This window comes from Mirounga angustirostris, unplaced genomic scaffold, assembly GCF_029215605.1.
Source record: "Mirounga angustirostris isolate CCGP_5_RB_7025 unplaced genomic scaffold, mMirAng1.0.hap1 SCAF_14, whole genome shotgun sequence".
Classification (NCBI taxonomy): domain Eukaryota; kingdom Metazoa; phylum Chordata; class Mammalia; order Carnivora; family Phocidae; genus Mirounga; species Mirounga angustirostris.
This window is the reverse complement of record NW_026991722.1, coordinates 14,444,704-14,460,521: the sequence shown is the minus strand read 5'-3', so window position 1 is coordinate 14,460,521 and position 15,818 is coordinate 14,444,704. Positions and strand designations below refer to the sequence as shown.

General features: G+C 40.6%; 1 pseudogene; it reads left to right on the top strand.

The window, feature by feature from the left end:
• Nucleotides 1–11,443: 11,443 nt before the first annotated feature.
• Nucleotides 11,444–12,722, top strand: LOC123852316 (bifunctional phosphoribosylaminoimidazole carboxylase/phosphoribosylaminoimidazole succinocarboxamide synthetase-like; annotated as a pseudogene).
• Nucleotides 12,723–15,818: the final 3,096 nt, after the last annotated feature.

The window sequence follows — 15,818 nt, the reverse complement described above, 5'->3', positions numbered from 1 at the left end:
TACACTGCAATATTCCAGTGAGTTTTTTACTAACAAGAAACTGAATTAGATTAATAACTGTGCATTCTCCTAAGCATTTCAAGGAAATTAATTTAGCTCTTCATATGTCTGAACAAAATGCTTTGGAAATATTAACTACCTGATTCTTATCACCAAAAAAACATTTCCTTTACACCTATTTGCACATAGGGGATTTTCTAAGCAATTCAAACTGATGGATTATATAATCTAAAAATGTAGTTTTCCTATTAAAAAGACAATTTGGAACTTGTTTATTTAAGTGGCAAGCAGCACTAACTTTTTTTTTAAGTTGGACTATTTCTGGTTAGAAAAATGCAGGGAGGTCTCATTTCATACAAAGGATGCATCTCTGAAGACCTTGTGTAATTCAAACCTGCATAATTCAAGAATGATTTTCTCAAAGGAATAAATATAAAATAAGACAGATGTATTCTCAGAGCACATTTACAAGTTGTAACATATTTTGGCTTTAAACCTGCTTTGCCTGCTCCCGACATTATATCTGCTATTTCAGAATATCATCTGCCCTTCTTCTTGGCATCTTGTCACATATAGCTTCCCTTCAAAAGCTATTGATTCGGGGGCTACATTTTTCAGCGTGAGCACTTTCATTGCTATTTTATGAATACTTAAGTGACATTGTTATGGGTCATAAAACTATTTTACATGATAATAACAGTGAGTGTTAAAATCATAGCATAATAGTAAAACAAAACAAAACAAAAGCAACTGACTTACAGGAGTTCCGTTGCACAAAAAAAACAGCATGGTTTAGAGGATGCTGCAAAGACAGGTTGGTATTTCTGTTTGTCACCTAAAGTGGAAGGCCATGTTATAAAAGTGTAAACAAGCTTTGCAGTATTCATTCTGCCCATCTGCTTTGAAATTATATGATTCTTGACAATTTTTTAAAAATTTGATGGGATTGACATATTTTTTACCTTCGTATGTGAATTAAGATTTTATTGGTATGTTTTTATTAAAATTTTTCATTTATTTGCGAGAGAGAGAATGAGAGACAGAGAGCATGAGAGGGAGGAGGGTCAGAGGGAGAAGCAGACTCCCTGCCGAGCAGGGAGCCTGATGTGGGACTCGATCCCGGGACTCCAGGATCATGACCTGAGCCGAAGGCAGTCGCTTAACCAACTGAGCCACCCAGGCGCCCTATTGGTATTTTTATATTCATGTTTTCAAGTTTATATATTCCCCAGGGCTGCTTCCCTCCAAGGGATGGTGGGAAAAAAAGAAAGTGGGAAAGGGATATTGCATTGAAGCCCAGGGTGGCCAGTGAACGTATCCAGAAGATGGAAGGAGGATTTCATCTCATATTGTGTCCCCAAAGCAGGAATTGCAGGGCTCACACTCTCCAGAGAATAATGATCACCCAGAACCCATGTTCACCCCTAGCACCTTCCTCCTATACCTCTGACAGGGGGCGTGGATTTAGGGTGGAAAAAGAAGTCTGTGTTTGTTTTAGTCATCGCTGCCCAACTGAGAGGGTGAAGTCCCTCCCTCTGAGCCCACTGCACCATTTGTGTCTGCAGGGGATGCTGCTCACCTCCACGGGGCTCCTCTGCTCAGGTGGCTGTGAACAGCAAATGAACAAATGACAGTCATTCTCAATGGAGGGTAGCAGAACCAACCATCTAGGTATTAGGGGGCTTCTGTGGTTTGAAAAAAAAATATTATTCTTTCTTAAATGGAAAAGCAAAGATAGAGTTGCCACTAGAAGAGGAAATAGACTAACTTAGTTTAAAAGAAACTTATACGTGCCCTCCTTAACACCCATCACCGGGCTAATCCTTCCCCACACCCCCCACTCTTCACAGAGCACTGGGTGTTATACACAAACAATGAATCATGGAACATTACATCAAAAACTAATGATGCACTGTATGGTGACTAACATAACATAATTTAAAAAGTAAATAAAAGAAACTTATAATTTATTATTCCACTACTAAGAAATACACTTCTTAAAATCATGGTGTACTTTTTCCTCTCCTTTTTTTATGCCTTATTTCTTCCATTATTACTATGACATATACCATTTTTTTATTCTACTTAAAAAAACTTACTTAGAAGCATTTTTCATGTCATTATTTCAAATCCATCCAAAACATAATTGGAATGGCTGATTCCTAACCCAACATTGGCCTGTTGTCTTCTATTGGTGAGCATTTAGACTGTTTTTAGAAAATCGACATTGTAAATATATTATTCTCCAAGTGTAGAGAATATTCAGAATTTTCCTATTTTTCTAAAATCACAATATGATTTTTATTTTAAAAAGTTTTTAGAGATTTATTTATTTATTTGAGAGAGAGAGGGAGCGGGAGTCAGGGAGGAGCAGTGGGAGAGGGACAAGCAGACTGCACGGAGTGCAGAGCCTGATGCAGGGCTCGATCCCACAACCCTGAGATCATGACTTGAACCAAAATCAAGAGTCAGACGCTTAACTGACTGAGCTACCCAGGTCCCCCTACAATATAAACTGTAAATTCTTAAATTAAGAAGTTTGCTATACACTGATTAATACTCTATCACTAAATTCTTGAATTGCCTATAATTTTCAGGCCCTGATGATCCAAAAGTAACAAAATAACATCCCTGCCCTTATGCAACTTATATTCTAAATGTTTGCCACGGTGGAGGGAAAAGTGGTGAAAAAAGCAAATATCAAACAAATATGTAAAACTTGGGTGGTAGGAAGTGCTATGGGAAAAAAAATAGTAAGGTACACAATGCCAGGAGCCAAAAAGACATTTGAGTAGAGAGTTGAGGAAAATGAAGAAGTTAATGGGCACAAATATGTGGGGGGGAAAGTACTGCTGGTATAGAGGACAATAAATGCAAAGGCCCTGAGGCAGGGGTTTGCTTAGAGTGTTGAAGGAATAGTAAGAAGGCCAGGAACAGCAGAAACAGTAATAAATCTGGAAGAGTGGGCATGAATGTTATCAGAGAGAGTGGAGGTGGAGGGAAAGATTGTGTAGGGTATTTTGAATTATTATAAGGATTTTGAGTTTTACTCTGAATGAAAAGGAAGTCTTGGAAAGATTTTGGGCAGTTGATAGACATGATCAGTCTTAAAATTTTTAAAATATCACTCTGGTTTCTGTGTCGAGAATAAATTACAATGAGACAAGGGAGGATCAGGGATGCCATTTAGGAGACTATTGCAAAAAAACAGGGCACAAATCATGGCCACATGGCCCAGGGTGACAGTGGTAGAGATGGTGAGACATGGTTAGATTCTAGACATATTTTGAAAGGGATTCCAATAGGATTTGCTAATGGTTGCATGTGGAATGTGACAAGAAGAGAATAATAAAGGTTTCTTGCCTGACAGCTGGAAGAATGGATCACATTTTCTGAGATGAGAACAATGGTCTGAGGAGCAAGTTTGAGAAAGGGTGATAATCAGGACTCCAGTTTTGGACACATTCATTTTGAGATACCTATTAGGGTTCTGCCTCAGTTAAATAGTGCTAAATCCCAAACCACTGCAAAGCTCAATAGCTCATAGCACATGAAAAGCACAATCCAGAAAAGAAAAAAAAAAAAGATAAATTGGACTTCATCAAAATTAAAACCTTTTGCTGTTCAGAAATCAAAATGGCAAGCCACAGGACAGGAGAAAAAATACACAACACATATATCTAACAAAGTACTTGCATCTAGAACATATAAAGAACTCTTACAACTCAAAAATATGAGGACAAATCACACAACTTTATAAAGGGCAAAAAATTTGAATAGACACTCACAAGAAAAAAGATAAACAAACGAACAGTAAACTGGGGATCTGCTCTAGTCTGACATATAAGCCTCAATTTCCCAACTTGTTCTTGGATTCCACATTTCTTCTGAGGCTTCCATACATAAGTAATTAAATTTGTTTTTCTCCCTTAACCTGTTTTATGTCAATTTCATCAATAGAACAGCCAAAAGAATACAGAAAAGTAGAGGAAAAATTTTTCCTCCCCTACATCCTCTGAGACCACAGGGTCTACCCTGGTCTTGTACTTCTTATAGCAATAGCAGAAGCACAAGAGACAATAAATGAAAACACATACTCTTGAGGAGTAGGCATGGAACTTACATGCCACTGCCTCATCCTATTGGCAAAGCAAGTGACATGGCTAAGCCCAGATTCAGCAGGGGTAGCAGGAAAAGTAAACCTTGCCTCTTTAGTGGAAGAAAACGTAAAGTCTCATGGACAAATGGTTTGGATATTAATGCAATCAACCTAAACATCCAAGTGTAGATATCACAGGGCAGTTGGAGATGTTCATATGGAATTCAAAGGTCTGGGCTGAAGATAAAAATGTGAGGGTTGTCAAAAAGGAAGATATTTGATGTCACATGACTAAATGAATCACCTACAGAGTGAATGTTGATGGATATGAAGATATTCAAGGTTGGGGAGATGAAGAAGGACCAACCGTGAATACTGAAATGGGGTGCTGGTGAGGAGGTGAAGAATCGAGAGAGAATAGTATTCTAGAAGACAAGCTAAGAAAGTGTTTTAAAAGAGAGGAATGATCAGTTGTGGAGAAGGATTGCTTCATGAGCTAAACAAAACTTTTTAATGGCTATCTGTTTCTTCTTGAGGAGCTATGTAACTGGTGGGTAGATCACTGTGCTAAACTAGGATGCAGTTAGAATCTAATAAAGAAACCTGCCCCACCACACCCACTATACCTGCAGACACATAAATGAACTGATTAGGATTTGTTGAGCCCAGCTGAAAACGAAATCTTTTGCTACATTCATTCATTGATGGATCCCAGGGTAATTTCCAACATTAGAGAGATCCTCACGTAACAAACATTTATTGAGGGTCTAGTTTTGTCAAACACTGCTCTAAGCAATGAGGCTATAACGGAAAATAAGATAAGTAGCTTTCCAGCTATCATAGAGTTTACATTTCAGTGGAGGAAACAGACAAAACATAAATGAGGAAACACACAAATTAGTAAGTAATTTCAGATAGTGGTGAGTGTTGTAATGATGCTAGAGCAGGATAATGATTAGAGAATGACCAGGGGAATTACTTTTGATCATATGGTCGGTGAGGGCTTCTCTGAGGAGATGGCAATTGGCTGAGATGTGAATTATTCAATTAGACCATTTCTCAGTGAGTTTCGTTATAGCTCTTTGACCTTCTACCACTCTTGAGCTGCCACACAGAATGGGGAGCCTAGCATCATCCCGCTGTCCTCTCCACGGCCCCCTGGGAGCTGTAAATAAAAAGGAAGAGCAAGGATATCGCTTGACTGGCCATACCCCTCTGGCATCTTGCTATCAGAGAAGTGAAGGGAGGTGCTGGGTGATATATGTACCACATCTCCCCGAGACTCATCAGCAAATCAGATGGTAGGAATCACTGGAATGAAGACACTGGCTCAGAGGGCCTAAAGAACTTCCCCAAGGTCATCTGGTTAATAAGAGACAAAACCAGAATATGAGCAACGAGAATAGGAACCAAGGGCTGTCTGTTTCCAAAGACCAGGTTCTTTCAACTAAATGACCCTGCCAGGGTGCCAAACTGGACGTTGGAAAATATAAACCACTAAAAGATACAGGGCAGAACCGATTCATTTGTAAAATTCTTCTAAGGGGGCAAAAGAGAGGGAGAGCGAGATCAATAATGCCGTGTTGTATTTTTAGTGATGGGCATTGAGAACAGCACACAACAATTTATAGAAAAGGAAAGGAATTTGTATTCCCTGGGGCTGGGAAGTTGTTAGACATTAATAGCAAGAAAATTGTTAGGGAGATGACAGGAGGTAAAGGAAACGTCCTTGCTTTCTCCCCTGCAAAAACCTCACTGCAGGAAATGTGGGAGAGAAAACAGGATTGAAATTTGAAGCAGATTTGGGGTAGAAAAAAAAAAACACACAGGAGAGAAAGATGAGAAAATTTGAAAGAAAACAATATGAAATGAAAGAATTTCAGAGTCAAAAGGAAAATAAGCTTACCTATTGTAAGAGGAGCAGAATGGCTAATTAACAAGGGGGATAAAAATGGCCTACAGATAATATTTATCATCTTCCCCAGTTTTCCTGTGGCTTTATTTGTGCCCATCTGTCAGCTCAATCTTTTCCAAGCATCTGCTGCCACAAACACAGGCCATTAATTTATTGAAAATATTACTGACATTTGATTGCTTCTGGCCTTCCTATTGTTTCATTTTTAACTTTAAAAAAACAAAACAAAACTGTTTATTTGTTTGCCTGTTTGTGCTTTCATTTGGCAAGTGGGAGCTATGCCCAGGCTCAGAAACATAGTCTTCCCAAACTAAATCAAAAAGAAAGCTTGGGAAATGTCCCTGTGTCTAGAAGCACAGCCATCTAAATTCTCAAAACAATTTTGTCAAGTCTACCTCTACGCACACCTCTGGGGTGAGGCATCTATTAGACCCAAAACATTCTGACGTAAACAAAGAAGGTAATGGCAATGTTGCATTTACTTGCCTTAGCAAAGAACACAGGTAAACGGGTGGTGCTTACTACAAACCCACCCAGTTGACATTAAAAATGTAATCCATTAGCCTCCCCTAAGAAATAAGTAGGAGATCCATTTAGAGGATACCCATTTTTATTTCCAAAACAGGGACAAAGAGCCTTTTTATCAACCCTGTGACAGACTAATAGGAGTCACCCCAACTGAAACCACTAACAACCATCAAAGGAAGATAACTGCAACATTTTTAATGTGACATCATCAGATTTTTAAATCAGGCACTGAGTGCATATTACCAGAGTTGTGAAGAAGCAACTCTGCAAAGGGCCTGAGGCCTTGATTTGATTTCTTCAGCTCCCCAAGCTTGCCCCCGAAGAACAGACAGGCCACCAGGAACCTCCAGGTTGGCCAACAGACTCTGGCCCCCGGGAAGGGATTTGTGAGCTCTTCACTTCAAGGAATACCACCCAGGCTGGTTGGCTGCAGATGTGAGCTGCCTGTACTTCACTCCTCAGGAAGTCTGGGTGGGAGAGCTCCCGCCTCCCTATGGGCATGATGCTTGCTTCTTCATATCCCTGCTCACGCTGAGCAGCTTTGGCCGGGCAATCACGGCCGCTCATTGGCTCCCATTCACTTGCAGACAGCCTGGTGTGTAAGACAGGGGAGAGATGGAGAGATTAAAAAAGCAAGCAGCTTTCGGAGGCTTTGTGGGGGCAGGGAAAAACTATTTTTCCCTCTATCCATCTTAGGTTCATTGGTTGAAGCCCTTAAATCAAACTGATAAAAGACAGGTTAATGGGGTGCCTCAGTGCTCAGTCGGTTAAGCGTCTGCCTTCAGCTCAGGTCACGATCCCTGCGTCCTGGGATGGAGTCCCGCATCGGGCTCCCTGATTAGCGGGGGGACTGCTTCTCCCTCTCCTTCTGTCTGCCACTTCCCCCGCTTGTGCTCTCTTTCTCTCTCTCTGCCAAGTAAAAAAAAAAAAAAAAAGATTGACAACAACAACAAAACACAACCCACATTTAATTACATGTGTATGCTCAGGGATTTCACCAAGAAATGAGACTCCTCTAGGCAGCCAGATGATGGAGGGTTATATACCATCTTAGGCTAGACAAAGGAAAAGGGGTTTGGGGCTTCTGGGTTGGGGAAGCAAGTTATGGGAAGGTGACAAATAAAAGTATGGTAAACAAGGGTGGTTTGGTGTGGTTTATTATGCAGACTTTAGTGGGTACCTACTCCATTGATGGGAGTTGTTAAAAGTTCTCTCCCTCCATTTGGCAACTGGTTAAGGAAGAGAAGATTCAAAGCAAGACTCTATAGAATTCCAGATACGGATGACTAGACCAGGGTGGGGGGCGGGGAGGTGGGCACTGAGCTAGGGACAGATGAGGAAGTCAGGTAGATGAGAAGGGGCTGGGACTGGGGAGGAGGTCATCGAAAATTAGTTTAAGTTTAGATGTAATGAATTCAAGAAGATGGCAGGACATCCAGGTTGAATATGTTCCACGGAAAGTAAAAATGTTGGACGTGATCAGACGTCAAATTTTGAAATTCATTTCACTTGTGTTGAAGTGAGGGCTGAAGCTTAGAAATGAGTGAGAGAGCCAGATACGCAAATAGAGATTTAAAACTGAAGTATGAAATCCTGGTCAACACTTAGCATTAGGCACCTGGAGGAGGAAGAGAAGCCAGAAGAGGAGTGAGACATTGCCAGAGATGAGACAGAGAACCACAGGATTATAATATTTTAAATATGGCTGTGTTTATTTTCTGGTAACAAAATGCCAGAAACTGAATGACTTCAAACAACAGAAATGTATTATTTCACAGTTCTGAGGGCTAGAAGTCCAAACCCTAGGGCTCAGCAGGGCCATGCTCTCTCTGAAGCCTGTAGGAGAGAAGCCTTGCTTGCCTCTTCTTGCTTCTGGTGGAGATCAGCAACCTGTGGTGCTCCTTCCTTACATCTGCAGCACACCCATCTCTGCCCCCCTCGTCACCGGGCCTTCTCCCTGTGTGTCTCTGTCTCTTTTCTAAGGACACCGGGCATATTGGATTAGTGCCCAACCTAATGATCTCATTTCAACTTGATTACCTCTGCAAAGACCCTATTTTGAAATAAGGTCCCATTCACAGGTAGCAGGGGTTAGGATTTCACATATCTTTTGGGGGGACACAACCTGTAACAATTAGCAATCTCAAAGAAGGAGAAAATAATTGGTATCCTATGCTTTTAAGGAGGCATAAAATGACTGAGAGAGGGTCATTTTGAGAGCTGATGAGTTGACATTACAGTACAGTGGTGGTAATGGAAGCCAGCTTTTAAGAGCGGAAGAATAAAGTAAAAGAGGCAACAAGCATGGCCTGCAATTTAGAATGTGGCCGGAGAAAGCAGTGGGATAGGCCTGGCAATATGAAGAAGCCAGTCTTCACTTCTGGGTACCACTATGGCCCCAAACACAGAAGTGCCCTTACCCGGATCCTTCCACATTGCTCTGTCATTTCCCGACTTCAGAGTTCGTGCACTCCTGGGGGCACCCACAAACGTCCCGTTTCCTGTCTGAAGGCCACCCTGACTCATTTGTAGGGCATAGATAACTAATGTGCCAGTGAATGAGTAGCCCTGGGACCCAGCCACGCCCCCCCCTTTCCTGGAAGGCTTTTTGGTGACTCACTGGTGTGGTATTTCCAAAGGAAGACAGAAGATTTTCCTAAGATTATTATATTTTTAAGGTTTAAACATGAGGACTATGTAACTAAGGCTATATGCTTTTATTTTTTATTTATTTTTAAAGATTTTATTTATTTATTTGACAGAGGGAAAGACACAACAAGAGAAGGAACACAAGCAGGGAGAGTGGGAGAGGGAGAAGCAGGCTTCCCACTGAGTGGGGAGCCCGACGTGGGGCTCAATCCCAGGACCTGAGCCGAAGGCAGACGCTTAACAACTGAGCCACCCAGGCACCCCACTATACACTTTTAGACAGTAGAATGATTCAGCCCCAAAATTCCTAGAGTGTGCAAGGAGAGGGGGATCAGATGTACAAGCCCAAGCAGGAAAGTTTGGGAAGTGACTGAGGACCCAGACCAGGGACATAAAGTAGGACCCAGCCTAAGGACACAGACAGCAACAGGATCCAGGCTACAAAGCAAGACCATTGCCCACAAGGTGGGTACAGAGTCTCCCCACAAAGGGCCTCCCTCTAACATGGGAGGATGGATTACAGATTCCATTCCAGGATCATCTGCCCTGGTTTTCCTCCTCTGGGACCTAATTTGTTATACATCTTCCTTATTCTAAAAAAAAAAAAAAAAAAAAAAAAAAAAAAATGGCCCTGCTGATACACTAGCTCCAAAATTGTGTTCATTCTCTCCACTTAACATAAATGTGTGTTAACAAGGAACACAAATCTGGTATATGCAGGAGATTCAAAGGTGAAGAACTTCAAGTTGGATCAAATCTTGCATAACTATAGGCTCTGAAGGGGTCCAGAATAAGCCACCATGGCATAAAAATTATTTTGAGCCAAAGGCATCTGGGTTCCTGAAATCCCTTATCTGCCTAAAAGCAGAGTTTCCCAAAAGAACTTAACTGTCATAAATCCCCTCCTCAGAGCAGCTCTAATTTTCTCTTCCTAGAGAATAGAAGTTGGCATCACACCCAAAGAGGCATTGTCATGAAACTCTCCTACCACCCAAATATTTTCCTAAGTGCTCATTTATCTTTCAAAAACTTCCTTTGGTTTTCCATCAGTGCCCTTTACCCATTCCCCACTAAGAAGGCATTTGTTTTCCCAGAAGTGTCCCTCTGTTTCTCCCCATTTCCTGTTAAGTTGATATGTAAGCCCCAAATTCTGACTGCCTCCCTGAGCCGTATTTCTCTGCAAACTCCCGCGCATACATATGCAATTAAATCTGTTTATTCCTCTTGCTAATCTCTTTGTCAGATTAATCTGCAGGCCCTCAATGGCTAAACTTAAGAGGGTAGAGGAAAAGTTTTTCTTCCCTGACAGTACTTTGGAAATATTTGCATTCCAGACCATGATAAAAGAGAGTTGCTCTTGGCTCAGTTGTCTCCAAGGATAGAATTAAGTCAACTTACGGAAAAGCTTGGGAGCTGATACTCAGGGTTGATCAGATTTCCCCTAGAGGGAAAGGACATATTACTACCACTCTTCCCCAAGACTTTTAGATGCTCCCAGTCATAAATCAGCTATCTGTACATGATGATTCAGCTGTCTTGGCTACCAAACAATGGAAGCCCGAATAATGACCCTCAAAGATATCCAGATCCTATTCCCTGGAACCTACAAATCTTACCAAATATGGCAAAAGGTATTTTGCAGGTGTGATTAAGTTAAGGATCTTAAGGAGATTATCCTGCATTATCTACACTTTTACATGGGCACTGAATGTAATAAGAATCATAAGAGGGAGACAGAGGGAGATTTGACTACATAAGAGGAAGAATGTGAGGTGAGGTTGGCAACAGAGATTGGAGTAATGTAGCCTCAAGCTAAGAAATTCTTGCAGCATCTAGAAGACAGAAGAGGCAAGGAACATATTCTCTCCTGGATCCTCCAGAAGTAACTAGCCCTGCCAACACCTAGATTTTAGTCTCATAAGACTCATTTCAGACTTCTGATCTCCAGAACTGTAAGAGAATATATTTGAGTTGTTTTATTTTATTTGTTTGTTTATTTATTTATTTACTTACTTTGAGAGAGAGAGTGTGAGCAGGGTGGGGGGGCATGAGGGGCAGAGAGAGAGGGATAGAATTTTAAGCAGACTCTGTGCTGAGCACAGAGCCTGACACCGGGCTTGATCTCACAACCCTGAGATCATGACCTGAGCCGAAATCAAGAGTTGGACACTTGGAACCCCTCTGACCACTCCTCTTTTCCAGCGTCTTGCCTCTCTTCCCAGAGTGGCCGCTGCCCCCAGCCTACACAGAATAATGGCGACAGCTGAGGTACTGAATATTGATAAAAAACTCTATGAGGGTAAAACAAAAGAAGTCTATGAATTGCCAGATAGTCCAGGAAAAGTGCTCCTGCAGTACAAGGACCAGATTACAGCAGGAAATGCAGACAGAAAAAATCACCTGGAAGGTGATATAAGGATAAATAAAATAAACTACGAGTTGTATTTTTCAGTTGTTAAAGGAAGCAGGTATCAAAACTGCTTTCCCCAGAAAATGTGGGGAGACAGCTTTCATTGTACCTACGTGTGAAATGATTCCAGTTGAATGGGTTTGTAGAAGAATAGCAGCTGGTTCTTTTCTCAAAAGAAATCTTGGTGTCAAGGAGGGATGTAAGTTCTACCCCCTAAAGTGGAGCTGTTTCTCAAGGATGAGGCCAATAATGAGCCACAGTGGTCTGAGGAACAGCTAATTGCTGCAAAATTTTGCTTTGCTGGACTTGTTATAGGCCATACTGAAGAAGATGTCATGAGTCATGCTACACAGGCTATTTTTGAAATACTGGAGAAATCCTAGTTGCCCCAGAACTGTATGCTGGTTGATACGAAGATTGAATTTGGTGTTGATGTAACCACCAAAGAAATTGTTCTTGCTGATGTTATTGATAATGATTCCTGGAGACTCCAGCCATCAGGAGATTGAAGCCAACAGAAAGATAAACAGTCATATCGTGACCTGAAGGAAGTAACTCCCAAAGGGCTCCAGTTGGTAAAAAAAAATGTTGAGTGGGTTGCAGAAAAAGTGGAGCTGCTTCTGAAATCAGAAAGTCCGTGCAGAGCTGTAGTATTGATGGACTCAGCTTCCGACCTCAGTCACTGTGAAAAAATCAAGAAGGCTTGTGGAAATTTTGGCATGCCATGTGAACTTCGGATAACATCTGCCTATAAAGGACCAGATGAAATTCTGAGGATTAAAGCAGAGTATGAAGGGGGTGGCATTCCTACTATATCTGTGACAGTGGCAGGCAGAAGCAATGGTTTAGGACCAGTGATGTCTGGTAACACTGCATATCCAGTTATCAGCTGCCCTCCACTCACTCCAGACTGGGGAGCTCAGGATATGTGGTCTTCTCTTCAACTACCCAGTGTTCTTGCCTGTTCAACCATATTTTCTCCAGAAGGATCAGCTCAGTTTGCTGCTCAGATATTTAGATAAGACAACCATTTGGTATGGGCTAAACTGTGAGCAAGTATATTGAACATATGGATTTCCTTGAAGCAGGCTGACAAGAAAATCCGAGATGGCAATTTATAAAACATCATTGCTTTTTTGTTTGTTTGTTTGTTTGTTTAGAAAAACTATACATTTCTTGTTTAGTTTCAGAAAAAAAAATCAAGAGGAAAACTTTTAAAGTCAATCAAAGAAAACAATAAAATTTACTAGTGAATAAAAAAAAAGAGAGAGAGTTGGATGCTTAACCGACTAAGTCATCCAGGCACCCCTATTTGAGTTGTTTTAAGTCTCCAAGTTTGTAGTAATTTTTTACAGCAGCAGTAAGAAACTAATGCACAAATTAGCCTCATATTTGGAGGCCCACAATGTCATCCTAAATGCAACTCAGGCTCTCCCTATATGTGCTCACTTAATCCTGTCTCTTTAAGTTAAATGCCCCAAATCTCCGATTCTCCCACTCTTGCTCTGGTGGAGTCTTTTCTTTCTCCTTATCTCTTTCTGGTGCCACCCTACTTATCCTTCTTCCCTTCCAATGCAAAAGGAAAGAAAATCTGTGTCCCAGTTAGCCGAGAATGGAGATAGCACATAGGGACAAGAAAGAGAGTGAGTTGCCTTCAGGATGAATCCAGAGGGGGTGTTATTAGTAATTAAGGGCTTGCTGGTAAATGTTCTGGCACATTAGTAAAACTTTGGCAGGTTCACTGCGTCAGCTAATATATTAAATACCGTGTTTTATAATGTGCATAAAGAGGAGTGCCATTTAGACCTTGCCAGGACCTCTTCTGAGAAAGCTGTGAGTTCTCAGATTTTTGGAAAAGGATTCTTCCAAATTTCTAGCCAAAACAAAGAAGAAAACAGAGCTGCTCAGCTACTTGACTTTTTTCTCTATTCACACCTTCTGATTATATAGGTTTTTGTAGAGGAGTCAGGAGTTAACATCTTAGATCAGTCCTTGGCCCATATTAGCACTGATTAAGTGTTACATATTATTATTATTATTAAAATTATTTTCTCTAATGATTCTGAATTAGCTAAATAATTACTCCTTCCTTTCCAAAAGATCCTTCAGGAATGTTAGAAAATCAAAAAGAGATGCACAAAGGTCAAACTGGACTTTGCTTCTCTTTGGGAATTGCCTCCTGCTTCAAGAACAACTTTTTACACATGGATCTTGCATTAAAATAGGATTTTCTTTCCTTCTCTTGCCTGTGTGAGAACAAGTAAATCTGTTGTCCTGTCAGAAATACTTAAATTGACCTCAGCCATGGATCACTCCTGACTCTTCCAAGTGATCTGCCTTGACCACAGGCAAATCCATAGGACTTATTCCAAAAATATGATGGAAATCTGGATTTGCCCAAAAATCCTAGAGGGAAAGCTTAAGGAAAAATATTCTTTGCTTGGTTGCATCCAGAATCAAGCCTTATTGGGATATGTGAAAACCCAAGTAGTCTGGCCCCACACTTTGAATTTGACCTCTCACCTAATGATGCTTTCCCATTTCCGGGCAGTGCACCCCCACTTCCTCCTTGCCCACATTATTTTAGGATCTTCCCTCTCTCTACACAGTCCCTTCCACTTCCCTGACTTTCCCACCTCCAACTCCACAGTAGCTTTCTCTGTGCCTTACCCATTTTCTTCTGAATGAAAAGAGTCTTGGAAAAAGGAAAGGTAAGTAGTGCTACAAACTTGGGATTCATTTTTGAAAACTGTACAGACATTCATATGTATTAAATCAAGGCAGGGAATAGAGTCACAATAGATCACAAGAATGGTCTTCAAAGTAAATTGTAGCGTGTTGTATGGCTCAAATCTACTTATAAACTACAAAGAAATAAATTAACTTGTGTTATCCATCCCTCCATTCTTATGTGCTTGGGGATCTCATATCCAGCAAATGTATAAAGTGGAATTTTAACAGACACAGACCCTTTCGTGTTATTAAAGAACCTAAAATTTATATACAAAGGTGATATTCTCAATGGTCAGCTCTTTCATAGCCTTATTCAATCTTAGCCTCCTTTTCCTCTGAGGCTGTGACAGAGGCCAGCTACTCCAGCCTGGAAATGTAAGGTCAGCTCATGATCTATCTCGGCAAGTATCTGTACTTCCAGAGCACACCTGGTGGGAGCAATTACTTGTATTTCCAGAAACCATATTTGTCTGAGAAATCTTCACATCTCTTTTCTCTCCTAAAAACAATTAAAATAAATTCTAAATGGAGAAGTGACCACTATATTTCAGTCTACATCACACACCTTATGTTGCTATGTACTTCACTCAAGCATGACTCCCACACTGCTGTTTCCAGTTTTGTGGAAAGCACAGCTATTCACTGGCCATAACTTTAGTGAAGGGAAAATGATTCTGGATAGAAGACATAGAAACAACTAATCATTGATCTGGCCATTTCACTACTTCAAGACAGGGCTATTTTTAAAACTTACTCTATCACTTGCTAATGCCAAGTATTTGCAGTATTCCATACTCACCAAAATGTTAGAAGTCTACCAGTTTGAACTAGCTCTCCCTGCCCCAGTATCTAAGTCTCTTTACCAAATATATTACTTACCTATAAATAATGGCATAAGCTGAGTAAGCTTTCCTTAAGACTAATTTAAATAAATCGGAAGATAAATTAACTATGTCCTTGGATTTTATGCCACTTTGGTAAATAGCCATGTACAAACCTTCAGGAACACAGTTAAAAATAAGAATGAGTACACTTTCCCCAAAATGCCTCATGGCTGTCCTTGACAATTGTCTCAAAAGATTAAGAGCACATATCTAATCCCAAGACTCTCCTGTCTTCAATAATTCAGCTCAGTAATCCTTTATCAATCATTTACCATGTACAGATGACTAGGCTTGTCATTTTAGTGGGCATAAAGATAAATAAGACATGGTACCTGCCCAAGAAGAACTTATTCATTTCTCATCCATTAAGATACTGACACCGTTTTAGTATCCAATTTTATTTTCTGTTCCCAACAAGACTTGAATTAGACAAAATCAAAGCATGTCCTGTCCTTTGTGGCATGAGCTGAATCTACAGTCAGAACACTAATGTTAAAATAAAGGAGGAGGAAAATATTAACAATTTTCTTTCCAGGAAGTCAGTTTGTGTTGTTTAGAATCTCTTTTCTCAGAGCAGTTTTTTTCCTCAAAAAATTCTTA